The following is an 18,109-nucleotide window of genomic DNA, read 5'->3' as shown; positions in this document are numbered from 1 at the left end:
ATTACATGGAAAAGATTATCAAATGAGTAATAATTCCACTCACGTTATAATGTATGGTAAAATTACTAATATGGATATCCTAGAAATTATATGGAGTTTTTAACATTCTGATATGTCCTGGCATTTTAATGGAGAACCTGATGACTTCACAAAAGTTAACAAAAGGACTGAATGAACCAGGGAATATGCTTATAACTTTTACGGTTATAATTTTTCTATCTGAAAAATTATGGGTTTGAATCTTATGTTTTCAGGGAGTAAGGAAAATCTTCCCCTCAAACTAATTATGACAATACTTTGGTAAAATTAAGGGTTATAAACAAAACAATTATATTTTCTATCTGACTCCTCCAAAAATTGGAAGTTCTTAGGTTTCCGGTAAGTTTATCAAATGAGTTAGGAAGGTTATCTCATGGGTACAAAAATCTCAATAAATTTTTGAGACCTTAAAAAGGGAAGAATTCACCTAGATTTGTTAGGCAAAATCTGTGATAAGCCTTTGGTGTGAGTTTCCCAGCCCTGTTTTATTTTAAAAGTTCAGTCTGAGACTATAAATGTTTCAGCAAAATAAAAAGCCTATAATCAATTATGGTTATAAAAATCATCAGACCAAAATTAGTGAGAACAAACCTATTTTGCAAACAAACTAGCCTTAATTTGGTTATATTTAATAATAATAAGGGTAACTTTAAGGAGAAAAAGATACTTCAAAATGTTAAATACCAGTTTGTTAATGGAGGTCTGCATCTAGTAAGACTCATCTCTTAGATAGTTCTTTGATGTTATGTGATATTAATGTAAAATTTAATTGAATTCTTGAAGAACACCCTAAGTTTGTTTCTGAAGCTTATCTCAGTAATCTATCTTTGGACAAAGATCAGATGCCTCATGACCTGCAACCAGGACTGGAAAAAAGACATAATTTAAGGGACTGTCTCCAACATGGATGGAAGGACTTTTTATCAGGAAAACTACACTACACCAGGATGAGAAGACGACGACATCAGAGGTAGACAGCTTCCCCAAGATGCTGGACCTGATTCGTATGATCATTTATGTTTTCTTGACTTCTTAGACCTTTGCATATAAATCAAATGCTTTTCTATCATAGACCTGATCCTATGCTAGTTTTAAAAATCAATCCAATTGTTGGGTTTGTGGCTAATTACCTGTGTCTAGTTCTGGGTTACCTTGGTAAATTTCTCTACTACCAGACTCTAACTGGTTGGCCCTGAGAAAATTTACTTAAAAAATTATAGTCATATTCAGGTCACTGTGATATTACTAGATAGGATTCCCCTCACTGGGCCAATTAATAATGCCTGCTCTCACTCTGGCTATAAATTTGAGCTTTTTTCTATTACCCAAGCTCAATCAGAACAAGAAAAGTTTCCACAAAGGAGAGGAAAATCTCCCACAATTATGGGATGAATTTATATAGATAACATCAGACTATAGTAATTTAGGTTTAAAGTCTCCCCTGTGTTGGGGAAAAAAAAAAAATTAAATCATACTAAAGATAATCAGTCTAGTAACACTAGAAAACTGGGCTATGCGCCTTATAGATGGTGCCAATATATAATTTCCGGGGAAGATAAAGATTCTACAGGGCAGACTAAGTCAGATGACCTGAAGATATACTAGGCTACATCTAATGGAAGTTCTTAACCTAAGTCTTACTTGTGACTTTACTAATACTGCTGGCTGTTATTTGTATTTCACCTGTTTCACAAAATTGCTGTTTCTTACACTGTCAAATATGTGTGAGGCCTCTAATAGAATAATATATAGTCCCATATGAGATGATGATGGTAACAGTGTAACTCTAGATATGGCAAGAAGCAACAAGAGGGAATATTTTCCTGGACCAAGAAGCTAGTAAGACAGGTGGTCCAGAGAATTTTTGATACTGTTTTATGGCCTAGTCCAGTAACAGCACATTGAGTGGCCTGTCAACAGACTCTTTGCCAAACCTGAGAATGGACACTCTCAGCACCATGGGATAAAATGGTCATGAAATGCCCCCCTCAAAATCATGGTCAAGTTTATGAGCAAAAAGGGGCTCTGCCAACTGAAGACTGACACTCGCCATCTACATCTGCAAAGATTAAATCATGGCCGCTGCAGCTGCTGACTTTCAACGCCCCTGAAAGGAGTTCAGGGTGAAAATCAGGAATGAGGCACTCTGTGCTCTGGGAAAAACTGGCAGAACAGGCCTTCAGATAGTTAGATCTTTTCAGAAGATTTTATGAATCCCAATTCTTGCATCTTCTCGTACCTAGAGAAACACTGACGTCATTAACGGTGAAATCTGCTTTGGCTATTAAGGAAAAGTTTACAATCAAAAGTCAAAATAGAATAGCTATGGTTCAGATATCCTGGGAAGTAACTAGGTGATGCTATGGGTGTATTTTCAGATTAGACCTTGTATTGCTAAACACTTGAGTTTTCTGAGTTGTGTCAGGCTTGGATACCACCATTTTAAGCTGGTTTCAGATGTGGAAAACCCCAACTTAGATCAGGTAGAGAGAGAGACTTCTGCTCTGTTAGGCAGGCCTATGCCCATGCACAGCAGGAAGAAGTTACAGAAGAAAGAGACCTCCACCCCAATTCCCAAGAAGTATCTTGAGTATGAAGTCTCTCAAGGGGCCTATGTGCTGTGTTAGGGGAAGAACGTTGTTTTTATGTGAATCACTCGGGGATAGTCAGGGAGTCCCTGGCCAAGATAAGAGAAGGGCTGAGTCAGAGAAAAAGAGAAAGAGAAAAGTTTGAATCCTGGTTCAGTTCATCTCCCTGGCTCATGACCCTCATATCTTCTCTGGCTGGGCCCCTAATCATTTTACTCTTGTGATTCACCTTCAGACCATGTCTACTAAACAAGTTGATAAACTTTATCAAAGGCCACATCAACATGGTGCAGCTTAGGGTGTTTAGGTCCCAATATGCAGCCATAACAAACCCACCCCTGGTAAAAGATAATATAAAGCTAACTACAGACCCATGATTGGGTCTGTCTTGGGTCCTTGAGAAGGGGGGAATGTAGAGCCTGAGCTCTACATCTTGTAATCTTTTTCATCTTGTAAAAGAATTCCATTTTTGCAAAGGTACCGGGCAAACAGGCTTAGACTTTGGATATTGCCTAAACTTGCCCCGCTATGCACGAGCCAATCAGCCCTTAGGATAAACCTCCTGACTTTAAGTTCAAAGATTTGTGATTTACCTTGGAAGTAATGATTTACATTTGTGATTTACCTTGGAAGTGATGATTTACCTTTGTGAAATAATGATTCACCATGTAAGTGAAAAAAAATAATCAGAGATCCACACACAACCCTATAGGAGAGGGTAATCAATCAGTAGTCCCTCAGCCTGAACACCCCCTTTGTTACCCTTTCACCTGAATATTCCCTATATAAGCAGTGTAACCCAAAACTCCTCTCCTTAGCCGCTGCGTCGGTAACGGTGGGAGCCCCAGCTAGAGCTTGGTAATAAAAACTCTCTTGCTTTTGCATTGGATACCGGCTCCCTGGTGGTCATTGGGAGATTTCGCGACTTGGGCATAACAGATCAATCGTAGCCAGGAGTTAGGAGGAAGGAAGCAAAGAGGGATGAATAGGTAAAGCACAGAAGATATTTAGGGCAGTGAAACTACTATGTAACACACCATAATGTATGTTATACTTTTAAAACCACATGCTATATCATTATATTTGATGAGTCATCAAAAATTAAAACACCAACTGACCAAGTATTAGAATACAGGATGACTATGCTTATAAACTGCTAGTAAGAATTTAACAGATACAACCATATCAGTCCAGCATTATCTAGGAAATGTGAAAATACAGACATATCTTCTGGCCTAGCAACTCTATTGGTATGTCTGTACGCTATGAAAGCATGCACATGTGCACCAGGGTACTTATAAAACAAAAAGGAAACCCCAGCGCACCTTGTATTGGGCTTGGTCAACAGCCATTCCTCTTTCTCCTCAGGGAACCTCTCTGAGAAAGACAGCTGGAGGAAGGAGAAGGGAATAATGAAATGCCAGGTCTTTCTGTGGCTCTGACTGATGAGATAACAGGTTACTCTGGACCCACACCTACTACCCATGGGAAGGAGGGATGGAGAGAGGTCAGAGGAGTGGAGACTGTCCTAAGTATTCCTGGTTGCAGAAGGGGAAATGTCTGCTGCTCAAGACCAAAATCTGTCCTGATCTCACACATCAACCACTGGGACACACACACTGTCAGCTTGGCACAATTACAGGCACTCTCCAACCGCACACACAGTGCCACAAAAACTTACGTGATCACACTCACATATCCTTACACAGTCATAGACATCCAGTACACTTAGTACTGCTAACGTTCATAAAACCACCATCAGAGGCAGCCCTCAGATAACACAGTCATAGCAGCACAATCACATTCTACACTCCCCACCCCAACACACAGGGCACAAAGTTGTATGGGTACCCACAATCACTTGTCCCACTACGGGGTCGGAGCCGCACACTGTCACAATTACACACCACAGCGAGGATATCCACAATCACACCTGCACACAGAGTTTCGCGCGCGTGGTCAGTCACAATGACACGTGCACACACAACGCCGCACGGTCACATAAGGTCACAATCACACACACGGATTCCCACACTTCCCCCTCCCCCAGTCCTATCAAATCATGCAGGCCCAAGACTTCGGACCCGCCTGGACTGTCCCTTCAGACCCTCAGAGATGCACATCCGGAACCTAGTCGAGCCCCCAGGACCTAGGCTGCTCACCTTGCACTTCCCCTTCCCCGGAGGCCGAGGGTCCCGCAGGCGAGTGATGGGTCGGCCGTATATGCGCCAGGGTCTCTGGGAAATGTAGTCCGGAGCCAGGTCCGCTAGGACAAGATGGCTCCTCGCTCTCGGATTTTCTGCACCGCCTGGGGCCAAGTTATACCTCTTCTCCCCTCTCAGAATTGCTGCCAAGAATCTTGAGATACAGATACAGTCCCCACATCCCAGAGACAAGCTTCCTCCAAGGGCCAGGCCAATCCTATGGAGTCATATGTCCCCTGAGAGATAGAAAAATGTCGCTAGATTCGCGCCGAAAGTAGGTTAGAGAAGCAAGAACTTCTGGGAAATGTAGTCTAGAACCAGAATGGGTGCGGCGCCCGCCTAAGTAGAAGATTGTCTTGGTTGTTTTTTTGCACAGAGTTTGCTGCCGTGGAGGACAGAGTGGCGCCCAAGACTCTTCTAGGAGTTGTAGCTTACTCTGAGAATATTTCAGATTGACTAAAGCAACATTTTTGCCTTCCTCTGTGGATTAACGTGGTGTGTGATCTGTGCTAGTCTGGGAGCGGAAACCTAGGAGTCTCAGACACGAACCCTCAGCAGGAAAGTAAAGGAGAGCAATCAGCGACTCCGGAATGGAGCGGATGAACACGAATTATCAGGCCCGTCCAGCAGTTTGTTTGTTGTGCATGGTAATGTTGACTTTGATAATGGCCCCAGTGAGTAAAGCCACAGGTGAAATTGGAGTTACCTCACTTTCTTCATTTGGAAAACAGTGACCATTTAGGGTGCATGTTCTGGTACTATCAATCAGTTTTGACTTTTGGAGAAGCAAAAAGCAAACCAATGTGTCTGACACATAGTTTCAGACTTGTCTTTTATAAATCATAGCTTTGTTTCTTGTATGGCCGTGGATCCCACACCCTTCCATGCCTTAGGGTTTTTCATGGGTAAACCTTGTCTTCCAAGAAAGCACAGAGGCTGCAAAATAAGAGTTTATTTGGAGGTCTTAGGAACTGCAATTTGGGAGACTGATTTGGGTAAAACCAAAGGAGTGCTCCAGAAGAGAGTCAGGGACTTCCAAAGGTAAACTTCACAAAGTTAATAACATTGTTTGGAAGGAATTATGATTGACTTTTGAAGAAGGAAACAGACAGAACAGGCTCCATCTTGAAAGCAGGACTCCATCTTGGGCCAGGACTGCGGACTTTGAGCTATATGCCCAGTATCTATGGAAATGACATAACAACTGGAAAAACCAGGCCCCGTGGATGGAAGAGCCCCAGGGCTCATACCTAGACTCTGTGTTGCCTAAAAGAATACCCTAATTATCTGTGTAACCAAATAGAATCATAAATTCTATTATGTTTATTGGGGTATGACCATGAGCCTATTGATAATTGTCCGCTGTTAACTACCTAGGCTTAAGGCATATGAATCACGGGTTAACTTTGATTGTATCTTTCTTTTCCTTTGTTCAGACTCAGTTCAGTTCAGTTCAGTTCAGTCGCTCAGTCGTGTCCGACTCTTTGCGACCCCATGAATCGCAGCACGCCAGGGCTCCCTGTCCATCACCAACTCCTGGAGTTCACTCAGACCCACGTCCATCGAGTCAGTGATGCCATCCAGCCATCTCATCCTCTGTCATCCCCTTCTCTTCCTGCCCCCAATCCCTCCCAGCATCAGAGTCTTTTCCAATGAGTCAACTCTTCGCATGAGGTGGCCAAAGTACTGGAGTTTCTGCTTTAGCATCATTGCCTCCAAAGAAATCCCAGGGCTGATCTCCTTCAGAATGGACTGGTTGGATCTCCTTGCAGTCCAAGGGACTCTCAAGAGTCTTCTCCAACACCACAGTTCAAAGCATAAATTCTTCAGTGCTCAGCTTTCTTCACAGTCCAACTCTCACATCTATACATGACCACTGGAAAAACCATAGCCTTGACCAGACAGACCTTTGTTGGCAAAGTGATTTCAGGCAATCTGAGGAGGTGGGTTTGGGCACATAAACTTAAGAGTATATAAGGTTTTCAGGAAAATCTGGTCAGGGTCCTTGGCTAAGAGGAGACTCTGCCTTGGGCCCGCCAGTGTAATAAACTGCACTCCACTCTCTGCATTGTCCTGAGTGAGTTTGTTTCCCAGAATGCGTGGCTACAACACTTTGACTTTAGAAAAGGAAATATTTGTTCTTAAGGACTAGGCTGTCACTGAGTTATTTTAGGGGAAGAGTTTGATAAGTAGACAGGCTCTCGAGTTATTTTAGAGTCAGGGTTTTCTAAGTATCTTGAGTTTCTGGAAGTTAAGATTCTATCGTAAGTCATACTTTCTGAGATGTGTATAAGTCATACTTTCTCTGGTCTCCCCATTCCATTTTCCAGATCTCTATTAGTAAAATTGATTGAATATTAATTTTCCTTTCACAACTTTCAGTCTCCCTTGACAGCATTTAGAGTTATACTTTATTCCTTTCCAGTCTTCCATAGTTAGATCCCTGACTCTCCCAGCAGATGGGGGCAGGTGTGGGGGTGGATAGGAGGATTCATTAGTATGATCAGTACAACAGCTTAGGTATGAATCCTACTCCTTTCATCTGTTCGAATCAATTAAAATCCACAAATGGAGACCAAAACAGAAAACTCAAGTTTTGGTGAAATTCAGAGAACGGAAAAGCCCATGAACACCAAAATACACATAAGCAGTTCCCAATACAGTTGAGATTAGGTAAAAGCATCTCAGAGAATAAGGACTGGTAAGTAGAAGTGAGAGTGAGGCTTAGAAGCTAATAACCTCTATTAAAAAAGACTCCAGACATGGGGGAAAAATCATTTCAGGAACACTAGGTGCTTATCTTGGAGAAGGCAATGGTAACCCACTCCGGTACTCTTGCCTGGAAAATCCCACGGAGGAGCCTGGTAGGCTGCAGTCCATGAGGTCGCAAAGAGTCAGACACGACTGAGCGACTTCACTTTCATGCATTCTAGAAAGAAATGGAAACCCACTCCAGTGTTCTTGCCTGCAGAACCCCAGGGATAGCGGAGCCTGGTGGGCTGCTGTCTATGGGGTCGCACAGAGTCAGACACTACTGAAGCGACTTAGCAGCAGCAGGAGCAGCAGGTGTTTATCTTGAAGGATAAACTTAGGAGAGGGAACTGCCATGAAGAGAGTAGAGGTCACGAAGAATAACATAAGGAACTCATGCCCCAAGATCAGGAGTCATGTTTAAAGAAAAATTTATCCATAAAATTAAATATGTCTCAGTTATTGATCCGTAAGCTAGAAGAAGACTCCAGCATCAGAGAAAAGCTTCAGTTGCTTAAAGGAGAGAAATACGCTAGTGTCAAGTTTCTACTCAATAAAATTTAGCACCAGAAATCAGTGGAACAAAGCCAAGAGGATAATCAACAGAATGAATGTCAAATATTTTTGTTAACAATCAAGTTGAAATTCAGGTATAGGTATAATTTAGGATCGCCCTAAAATGAGGATGTGAACTAGGGTGACTTGAGAAGCAAGGACAGTCCTATAAAGGATAGGCTGGTTTCTTCTAACAGAATAAACAGGATGGTGATTAAAATGTAAAAATAGCTGAAACTAGAGCAAATGAAAAAAGACACTAAAGTTTTAGCTGAGCCTGGCATAACTGGAAGAAGATAGAGGAAGGAGAGTAGAATGAGTAGGACTTGATGAAGCAGAATTTGCAGGAGACATTCTTAGGACAAGAAAGTAGAGTATGGATGCATCAGTTACAGAGATGAGGGAAGAAAAGAACTGGGTAACAGAGAAACATGTGCAATAAAATGGCTTGTTAGGAAGATTGTGAGCGTCCCTTGTGCTTCAGATGGTAAAGAACCTGTCTGCCAATGCAGGAGACACAGGGACACAGGGTTTGATCCCCATGTCGGGAAGAAGTAGGAAATGGCAATCTCCTGAAATAGCAAATGGCAACTCATTTCAGTATTCTTGCCTAGAAAATCTTATGGACAGAGGCGCCTGATAGGCTACAGTCCACGGGGTCACAAAGAGTTGAACACGACTGAGCGACTAAAACTTTCAGGAAGATTATAGGCTTCAGATTATGACAAGCCTGAGATTCAAATCCCAGTTCTGAAAATTACTATTTGCGACCTTGAGTAAATGACTTGTGCTTTATGCACAACGTCATCAAAAATCTTGATAAATGTATTTTCTTCTCAGGAATATTATTTGGATCAGGGAAAATGTGTAGATTCACTTATACAAAATAAATGCTCAAAAGCTATTGAAAATATCTCAACTATCTTTTTAAGACCAGTATTACCCTGATGCCAAAATCAGATAAAGATATTAGGAGAGAAAAGAACCAGAGGCAAATATTGTTTTTGAATACAGAAACAAAAATTACTAGCAAATGGAATCCAAAAACATATTAAAAAGATGATCACTCACCTAGAGCCAGACATCCTGGAATGTGAAGTCAAGTGGACCTTAGGAAGCATCACTACGAACAAAGCTAGTGGAGGTGATGGAATTCCAGTTGAGCTATTTCAAATCCTGAAAGATGACGCTGTGAAAGTGCTGCACTCAATATGCAAGCAAATTTGGAAAACTCAGCAGTGGCCACAGGACTGGAAAAGATCCGTTTTCATTCCAATCCCAAAGAAAGGCAATGCCAAAGAATGCGCAAACTACCGCACAATTGCACTCATCTGACACACTAGTCAAGTAATGCTTAAAATTCTCCAAGCCAGGCTTCATCAATTCATGAACCGTGAACTTCCAGATGTTCAAGCTGGTTTTAGAAAAGGCAGAGGAACCAGAGATCAAATTGCCAACATCCTCTGGATCATGGAAAAAGCAAGAGAGTTCCAGAAAAACATCTATTTCTGCTTTATTGACTATGCCAAAGCCTTTGACTGTGTGGATCACAATAAGCTGTGGAAAATTCTGAAAGAGATGGGAATACCAGACCACCTGACCTGCCTCTTGAGAAATCTGTATACAGGTCAGGAAGCAACAGTTAGAACTGGACATGGAACAACAGACTGGTTCCCAATAGGAAAAAGAGTACATCAAGGCTGTATATTGTCACCCTGCTTATTTAACTTCTATGCAGAGTACAGCATGAGAAATGCTGGGCTGGAGGAAGCACAAGCTGGAATCAAGCTTGCTGGGAGAAATATCAATAACCTCAGATATGCAGATGACACCACCCTTATGGCAAAAAGTGAAGAGGAACTAAAAAGCTTCTTGATGAAAGTGAAAGAGGAGAGTGAAAAAGTTGGTTTAAAGCTCAACATTCAGAAAACTGAGATCATGCATCTGGTCCCATCACTTCATGGCAGATAGATGGGGAAACAGTGGAAACAGTGGCTGACTTTATTTTTCTGGGCTCCAAAATCACTGCAGATGGCGATTGCAGCCATGAAATTAAAAGACGCTTATTCCTTGGAAGGAAAGTTATGACCAACCTAGATCTAGATAGCATATTGAAAAGCAGAGACATTACTTTGCCAACAAAGGTCCATCTAGTCAAGGCTATGGTTTTTCAAGTAGTCATATATGGATGTGAGAGTTGGACTATAAAGAAAGCTGAACGCCAAAGAATTGATGCTTTGAACTGAGGCGTTGGAGAAGACTCTTGAGGGTCCCTTGGACTGCAAGGAGATCCAACCAGTCCATCCTAAAGGAGATCAGTCCTGGGTGTTCATTGGAAGGACTGATGCTAAAGCTGAAACTCCAATATTTTGGCCACCTGATGTGAAGAGCTGACTCATTGGAAAAGACCCTCATACTGGGAAAGATTGAGGGCAGGAGAAGAAGGGCATGACAGAGGATGAGATGGCTGGATGGACATCGACTCAATGGACATGGGTTTGGTTGGACTCCAGAAGTTGGTGATGGATGGGGAGGCCTGGCGTGCTGCAATTCATGGGGCCGCAAAGAGTCAGACATGACTGAGTGACTGAACTGAACTGAATACGATACAAATAACCAAATTTATTCTAGGAATACAAGCGTGGCCCACCATATGTAAACCAATCAAAATAATTCATTATATTTGCAGAATGAAAACAAAAGCCACATGATTATCTCAATAGATCCAAAAAAGCATTTGGTAAAACCCAGTAACAATTCGTGGTTTAAAAAACAAAACAAACATTCAAACCAGGAATAGAAGAGAACTCCTTCAACCTGATAATGACACCTGTGTACTTCAAAGGACACCATTAAGAAAATGAAAAGAGAATCCAATTTCAAATCATATGTCTGATAAGGAATTTGTATTCATGATATATGGAGAATGGTTACAACTCTAGAAAAGGATAAATAACTCAAATTTTCAAATGGCCAAAATATTTGAATAGACATATCTTCAAAGAAAACAAATGTGCAAATAACCAATCAGCATGCTAAAAAATGTTCAACACCATTAGGTGTTATTTGCATTAGGAAAATGCAAATCAAAACCAAAATGGGATAGTATTTCACCCACACTAGGATGACTAGTGGCTCAGACGGTAAACAATCCACTTGCAATGTAGGAGACCAAGGTTTGATCCCTGGATCGGGAAGCTCTCCTAGAGAAGGAAATGGCAACCCACTCCAGTATTCTTGCCTGAAAAAATCCCATGGACAGAGGAGCCTGGCAGATGGACTAGAGTCCAAAGGGTTGCAAAGAGTTGGACATAACTGAGTGACTAAGCACCCATGCATGAGGAAGACTAAAAATAAAAAGTTTGTAAAACTTAAAGATTGATCAGTATCAAACTTAATATTTGGAAGAACTTTTTTTTTGGCCTGTCATAATTTTTTTTTTTTAACATTTCCATCATCCTGAAATGTTTACACAATGTCTGAAGAGCAAATGTACTAACAATGTCATTTTTTTAGGACACATGGAAAGGACAAACTGTTTTTAACAGCTTTCCCCCACATTGTGGCATTGTGGGCCTAACGATTAGGACAGCTCTTAGCCACCTTGAACTTCTTGAAACTCACTAGTGATGCTTGATAATTCTCAGCATTCCTTTTTTTTTTTTTTTTTTGCCTCCTGAGTCATACCAAGGGGTAAGGGAGTGAGACTTTGGGTTATCAGGTGGTCATCTGGGAAGCAATAAAGGTAGTCCTGTGCAAAGGAGGCCCTGCCAGACCTCAGAATTTATGAGTTTGGAATCAAGCCTTAGAGAAAAGAAAAGCTAAAAAATAAATAAAAGCCTAGAGAACACTGGTCGACTGACAAGACGAGAAGGAAAGATAACGCAGAATGAGAAATGACTGCAGCCTTAGCTGTGTTGAAGGCAACCCAGGGACCATAAGATATATTTTTTTAGCTCCTTCAGAAGTGAAGAAACTGACAACAGTACATAATTTCTGAACATTTTGGAGGCTGGTCTTGGTTTTTCAGTTGTTTATAGACAAGAAGAACCCCAAGACCTAAAAAGAGACCGGTGAGTAATAAAGGGCTCTGAAGAAATAGAAATTCATACTCTGATGAGCTAGCCCTGTATTCTACCAGAGTAGAATAACAGAAAGCAAAGGACATTTACAATTCACACTGAGAGCAAATGCGAATTACATTGTCTTTTCTCTGAGCCATCACCCCCTTCTCCTTTTACACACACTTTGTTTTTATATTAATTTTTTGTATAGTTTGATATGTACATGTGTCCGTATATAATCTGGCCAAACAAAACATGTATTATTTTAACTTTTTGTCTCAAACACTTCTAGACAAACACAAAAGTAGACTGAATAGTATCAACATCCCCTTCTTACCCACCCAACCCGTGTACCATTCAGCTCTAACAGTTTCAACCTTTTGCCAATCTTGTTTCATCTAGTCCTCCCTGAATTTTTTTCTGTAGTATTTTATTTTGTTATTTTAAAAGAAATTATTTATTTTTGGCTGCTCTGGGTTTTTGTTGCTGCACATGGGCTTTCTCTAGTTGAGGAGAGTGGGGGCTATTCTCTTATTGTGGTGCGCAGACTTCTCATTGCTGTGACTTCTCTTATCATAGAGCATGGGCTTAGTTGCCCCACAGCATGTGGAATCTTCCCTGACCAGGAATGGAATGCATGTCTCCTGCACTGGCAGCCAGATTCTTAACCACTGGACCACCAGGGAGGTCCCTGACTTACTTTGTTTGTTTAAAATGACTACTTCATAGTCATAAAGGTATATAATTTAAAACTGTTTTTTAATCTTTTTGCTACCTTTTATCTTGAAAAATTCAAACAGGAAACTTGAAAGAAACATCTTCTGACATATATCTACTGCTTAAATGCAACAATTATTGACATTTGGTATAATTATTAGCTCTGTGTGTATATTTGTGTGTGTAAATATCTGTGCACAAAATACCAAACAAGAAGTCATTTCTCATTATCTTATTTTATTTTTGGCCATATTGTGGGGCATGCTGAACTTCCCCAAACAGAGATTGAACCCAAGCCGTCTGTAGTAGAAGCACAGAATCTTAACCACTGGACTGCCAGGGAAGTTCTCTCATTATTTTAACTGGATAAAATTTAAATGTTAAAGATAGCCCCAGTTCAGTTCAGTTCAGTCACTCAGTTGTGTCCGACTCTTTGGGACCCCATGAATAGCAGCACGCCAGGCCTCCCTGTCCATCACCAACTCCCAGAGTTCACTCAGACTTATGTCCATTGAGTCAGTGATGCCATTCAGCCATCTCATCCTCTGCCATCCCCTTCTCCTCCTGCCCCCAATCCCTCCCAGCATCAGAGTCTTTTCCAATGAGTCAACTCTTCGCATGAGGTGGCCAAAGTACTGGAGTTTCAGCTTCAGCATCATCCCTTCCAAAGAAATCCCAGGGCTGATCTCCTTCAGAATGGACTGGTTGGATCTCCTTGCAGTCCAAGGGACTCTCAAGAGTCTTCTCCAACACCACAGTTCAAAAGCATCAATTCTTTGGCGCTCAGCCTTCTTCACAGCCCAACTCTCACATCCATACATGACCACAGGAAAAATCATAGCCTTGACTAGACGGACCTTTGTTGGCAATGTAATGTCTCTGCTTTTCAAGATAGCCCCAAGTCCCCAAGCAATTTTCTAAAATACAAGCAAAACAGAACACAATGCTTATAAATAACAAACTGTCACATTAGGATTTAAAGTGTTTAACATCTTACTTCATAGCAATTAATACAGCTATGCGTCTGTGTTGATGACCCTTGGCACACTTTTTATGCGTTTTCCAGGTGGCACAGTGGTAAAGAATCTGCTTGCCAGATGGATGGAGGAAACGCAAGAGACTTGGGTTCAGTCCCTGTGTCGAGAAGGTCCTCTGGAGAAGGAAGTTACAACCTACTCCAGGATTCTTGCCTGGAAAATCCCATGGACAGAGGAGCCTGGTGGGTTACGGTCCTGGGGTCGTGAAGAATCAGACACAACTTATCAACTAAGTAACAACAAGAAACACTTTTTATACTATCTATACCTTATTCTGATGGAGTACCATTTGTATTTACAGTGTACATAGGGGATTTCCCCATACATCATTTTGTTACTTTTCCCTCCTTATTATTAATTATTGGCTGGAAGATGTTGTATTAGGGATTAAATATATTCTATGAAGTTTTGGTATAAAAAAAATCAAAATCAAGAGGAATTCTAATCCTAGAAAACTTTAACTGGCAGGTTTTCTGTGAGGTGTGCTGACAGATTTGAATAGTTTTAAACATCATTCTTCACCTCTAAATATTTCATTATGTATTTGCTAAGCATAATAACATTCTATCTAACCACAAGAATATTACCATGCCACACCTAAGAAAAAGCAGAAAAGTTTTGAACTATCATATAATATTCAGTCCATGTTAATAATTTTTTCCATTTGTGCCACAAATTACTTTCAGAGTTTTTCTTTCTTTTTTTTTGTATTATTATTTTTTAAAATTAATTTATTTATATTTTTGGCTGCACTGAGTCTTTGTTGCTGCGTGTGGGCTTTCTCTAGTTACAGCGAGCTGGGGCTTTGGGGCTGTTCTCTATTCTCTAAGCTATTCTTGTTGTTTCTTATTGTGATGGCTTCTCTTGTTGCAAAGTTCGGGCCCTAGTGTGCCTGAGTTTCAGTAGTTGTGGTGCAGGACTTGACTGCCCCAAGGCATGATCCCAGACCAGTGATCAAATCCATGTCCCCTACATTGGCAAGTGGATTCTTAACTACTGGACCACCAGGGAAGTCGTCAGTTTTTTTTTTAAAAAAGCGTTTTCTGTTTTGTTTTGTTTTTTTAAGCCAGGACAGGGAACCAGAAGTCAGTCAAAATACATGCATAGCATTTAGTTGTTCTTTTACTTTATCCCTCCTGATCTAGAACCATTTTTTTTCTGATACAAAATTTTAAGAGTCTGTGCTATTGGTCTTACAGAATATTCCACATTCTGAATTTTTCTGATTCTTTAAACTTAAAGTATTTCTTAATTTGTTCCTTTGTGACTTATATTACCTGGAAGTTAGATCTGATACCTTGTTTAAATTCAGGTTGAACACTTTTAGTAAGAATACTTTGAAAGTTATGCTGGGTATTTTATATTGCATTGCATTTTCCACCTATAGTAGAAAATACAGGTAAATATCTTTAAGACTTTGAGGTGGGAAGGGATTTCTTAAATAAGATGCAAAAATAAGAGGAAAGAGGATAAATAGTTACAGAATTACTGAATTCTCAGGTACACATGATTCTGTTTCTGGTTTTTACATTCTTTTTCTATTTCAGTTGTTATATAAAATATTCTGTTTTTAAAGTTTAGTTTTACAAGTTAATATCTTATAATGTAAAATCCCTTTCTTCTCCTTTCATCAGAATATTCTTTGCTATGCTTCTAACATAAATATACTGGTATACCCATCTTTAATAATCTTGTCAAATAATAAATCCTTTTGAGATTTTCATTGGAATTGTCTTGAATCTATATTAAATACGGCAAGAGTTGACGTTTTTCCTATATTAAGCATCCATTCCATAAATGTGGGATATACATCCCTTTATTGAGATCTTTTAGGTCCTTCATTAGGATTTCACAGTTTTATACATGAAAATCTCTGAAATTTCCTCTTACAGTTATTTCTTGGAACTTTTAAAATTGCTCAAATAGAATATTTTTTCTTTTCTATTTTCTGATGGATTATTGCTGACATACAATTAATTTTTGTTTACAGTTGATTTCTTTTAATCCCTCCATTGTTGCCAAATCAGTTTATTAGTTATATTTCTTTTTCATTTGTTCTTCTGGGGTTTGTGATTTTTGATACCTCCTATTTCCTTTCCTTGTCTTAAGAATGCATGCTCCTTTCTTACCGCTCTATTATCTTAACGTGGAGCTCTGACAAGGACTCCCTTCTTGACCAACAACTTGAACGAGAACTCTCTGAGGCCTTGGCATTCTGTCCTTGGCCTGCTGAACCCAGTTCAGCAAGAAGACTGTCAAACCAGTTTAACAAGAATGCCCCCAATTCTTAATATCTATAACTGAGTTCTTCTTAGTAATTTTCCATCCATTGACTTCTTTGACCTGCCTGTTAGCCGTCCTGAGCTGTCCCTATTGTATTTAGAACTGAGTTCATTCTCTCTCTCCTATATGAATAGACTTGAACCCTACTGCAATAGTTTCGATCAAGTCTTCCTTGCCTGTTTAACTTGTCCAATGCAATTTTTCTTTTACACTTCCATCTTCAAGGTCACCTCATGATCTGAAAAGCCTACTGCCACTACAGCAAGTATATCTGCATTCTGGGAAGAAGGAAGAAGGAAAAAGCTGGTAGAAGATAAGAAGGGTGGACCTTTCATTTGGGTCATCTCGCTTCAAGCAGCCCTCTCAGGAGATATTACAGAAGGTACTATACAACACTTTCACCTCCATCTCAGGGATGGAAACTTAATCACATGAACATATCCATGGTAGTCAGGATATACAAGGGAGGCAGGATAATCCTTCAGCTGGGCACATTGCTGCTTCAATTAAAATCTGGATTCTGTTATTAAGGAGAAAAAAGAAAGGTGATATATTAGGTTGCATGTAGCTGTGAGTAAACCATATAGGGGTTATTATAGTTAAGATGAGAGAGAATTTACTTTTTTCAGCTCTGTTGAGATATAATTGTCACATAACATGATGATTTGATACATGGATGTATTGAGAAATAATTTCCACAGTGAGGTTAGTTAACACATTCATCACCTCACATAATTATCTTTTGTGTTTGTGTGTGTGTGTGTGTGGTAAGAACATTTAGGATCTACTCTATTAGCAATTTTCAAGTATATAATACAGTATTGTTAAAGTCTTTGTGGACTTTACACTCACAGCACCACCCCCACCCCACCCCCCCCAAAAAAAACAGGGGATGGGGAGAGTGTTAGCTGCTCCAGAATTTCCATATAGGAGAAGTTACAGAGGAGTCACAGATGGGACTTAAGGCTTCATTTATACAGTAAGGACATTGTTATTACTTAGATTTTAACTAAGAAGTAAATAAAAATAATAGTTTTCCTTAAGTACTTTTAGCCACACGTTGACCTGGACGAGGGCATGGCAATCCACTCTAATGTTCTTGCTTAGAGAATCCCATGAACAGAGGAGCTTGGTAGGCTGCAGTCCATAGGGTCACAAAGAGTTGCACAGGCAAGAAGCAACTTAGCACGTGCACAACCATCTTAAAGACTATTATTATTTTATTTTTGTTGCCTACTATAGTTTTCCTTGTAGTTGTTAAGGTGAAGGCTAGTGAAGATTAATGGGGATTCAAGTCTCCATTCCCCCCATCAGCCCTTCCTGTGTTAGTCACTCAGTCGTGTGCGACTCTTTGCAATCCCAGGGACTGCAGCCCGCCTGGCTCCTCTGTCCATGGAATTCTCCAGGCAGGAACACTGGAGAGGGTTGCCATTCCCTTATCCAGGGGATCTTCCCTACCCAGGAATCGAACTCAGGTCTCCTATATTGGCAGGCAGATTCTTTACCATCTGAGCCACCAGAGAGCTAAGGACTATATTCTAACTTCTAACCCTGTTTGCCCCAGTGCTTTCTCGCATTAAAGGCTGTACCACGCTTCCTCAGCGGATTGCCCATTCTAACATTTCTCTGTCATCCAGGGGTGGACTCTCATTCTGACCTCTCCACACTCCCTGAGTGCTTGTCCGGCACAGTCCCTTGCTGTTGTTTAGTCTCTAAGTCGTGACCCACTCTTGCGACCGCATGGACTGTATCCCGCCAGATTCCTTTTCTATGAGATTCTCCAGGCAAGAATACTGGAGGGGTAGTAACCCTTGCCTCACCCTAAAAACCCACCGAGGCCTAGTTCCCCGGTGTACGGAATGGACACACTT

At 40.6% G+C, this 18,109-nt stretch overlaps 1 protein-coding gene across 1 annotated transcript in view; it reads right to left on the bottom strand.

The window, feature by feature from the left end:
• The window catches only part of LOC128063939 (uncharacterized), a 357,926-nt gene that overhangs the window by 37,579 nt on the left and 302,238 nt on the right, over window positions 1-18,109 (bottom strand). The gene's annotated exons all lie outside the window — the stretch shown is intronic.

This window comes from Budorcas taxicolor, chromosome 18 (assembly GCF_023091745.1).
Source record: "Budorcas taxicolor isolate Tak-1 chromosome 18, Takin1.1, whole genome shotgun sequence".
Taxonomy (NCBI): Eukaryota; Metazoa; Chordata; class Mammalia; order Artiodactyla; family Bovidae; genus Budorcas; species Budorcas taxicolor.
Note: the sequence above shows the minus strand (reverse complement) of the source record. Positions and strands in the feature narration are given on the sequence as shown.